This window comes from Elephas maximus, chromosome 22 (assembly GCF_024166365.1).
Source record: "Elephas maximus indicus isolate mEleMax1 chromosome 22, mEleMax1 primary haplotype, whole genome shotgun sequence".
NCBI lineage: Eukaryota > Metazoa > Chordata > Mammalia > Proboscidea > Elephantidae > Elephas > Elephas maximus.
Window position 1 is genome coordinate 7848672 of NC_064840.1, and position 1869 is coordinate 7850540.

Genomic DNA, 1869 nt, shown 5'->3' on the forward strand with positions numbered 1-1869 from the left:
TTTTAAGACAGCAGCTTTTGCTATACTTGGACAGTCATAAGTGAATGTTGTTCAGTGATTCTTCTGGTCCCCAGACTCCGAGTAGGAGGGGGCTGCTCTCAGTGTGAACTTGTTAGGGAAAGAACTATTTGGTGATATTCCATCTGCAGTGCTTAGAAAAGCAAGACAAGAAGGGGCTTGAATACCCCCTAGTGTACTGCTTTCTCAGCCCACCTAAGTCAAGGGCTTTGACAACAACCGCAGAGCCTGTGAGCTGTGGCAGAGACACCAGCGAGGGTGGGCAGGGTTGCCAATGCCTCGCCTGGCCTGGGATCGCCTGTGCGCAGCTCCCTAATAGCCCAGGGACCACGCGGAGGTTGTAATTGGTCTCTGGACCACACCTAGTTGGCAAGCGCAGCTGCTGCTTGAAAACCCCACAGCTCTACCCGATTGCTGGAGCGTGCACAAGCCTGCCTTCGAGCACCAGACGGAGACGAGCCCAGGAGCTGTGGCGGTGGAGGAGTTCTGGAAACTTTGCCGAGTGAGTGAACGGGGGACAGAGGGAAGCTAATGGCGGTCACTAAGGGGAGCTGCTGGGCAGGGCAGCGATGGAGGTAAAGAGCTGGTTTCTGATCTCTACCATCTGAGTCCATCTGTTGTGCAAGGCAGCAGGGCTGGGACGGATGCAGAAGAGTGAGGTAAGGACAGAGGTAAGGACAGAGAGGAGCCCAAGATCCAGGGGATGGCCACCACTTGGCACCCTAGCAGTCTTAGCTGGTCCAGAAGGGCAAAACCCATGGACCCCAAGCGAAGATCCTTAAACTGCGTATTAACAGGCCTTGGGGCCAGGGGGATCGCAGAGGGTCTCCAATAAGAGCTGCTGCCTTCCCCCTGCCCTAGTGGGTCTTTCCTTTCTCTTACCGTCCCCAGCAGGGCCGACAGCGGGGGCTGCAGCCTGACTGATGGGAAAGCTTCCCTCCAGCCTGGAGCCAACAGCCCATTAGCAGCACTCACAGCATTAAAAATGCAGGAGTTGGGTGGAGGAGAGGGACGGGGGCTGAAACTAATGCAGAGGCCAGGTGGAGCAGCCAGCCCAGCCCCAGTGCTGATCTGGCACCGAAGGATGAGTAGAACTTTTGCTTTAAAGGAAATTCTACAGCATAAATGCAAAGAGAGCATCCAGATGGCTGTTAAGGAGAAAAACAGCACTCTGGGCTTCCTCAGCTTTCCTAGCGTGTCCGCTATTTTGAGGCCAGGACCTGGTCTGCAGCTGCTGACAACAGTCCGCGCGGCAGCGCTCCGCTGATGGCCGATGCACGGCCTGTGGGTGGGAGGACGCGCTCCCGGTCCGTGCTCAGGGCCTCTCCGCGCCGCCCGCAGGTCCTCGGCCCTCGGCCCTCGGCCCTCGGCCCTGCGCTGGCGATGCCGGCCCCGTCCGCCATCCATGTGCTGCAGTTGCTACGGGAGCTGCTGGCCTTCGTGCTGCTCAGCTACACGGTGCTCATCGGGGCGCTGCTGCTGGCCGGCTGGACTACCTACTTCCTGGTGCTGAAGTGACAGCGCCCCGGCCGCTCGGACCCCGCCCCTCACAGCTGCAGGGCCTGCACGTGAACTACCCCCTCTCGAGGCGTGGTGCTCCCGGGCTCAGTTCCACCCCACCCCTCACGGCGCCGGACTCCGCTCCGCCGGCTCGCGCCCTCAGGCCCAGGGTCCCGCCCACCCATCCGGGGCGGAAGCTCCAGCGGTTGGACGCGGGGCGCGGCCGTTACAGCCGTTACCCTAAGCCACACCCTCTTCCTCCCCGTCTGGCCAATCCCGACTGTTCCCCCAGGGGGCGTGGCCATGGGGCGAGGCCTTCTCCGCTGGAGGCGGCCTCGCCCCGCCCCCGCC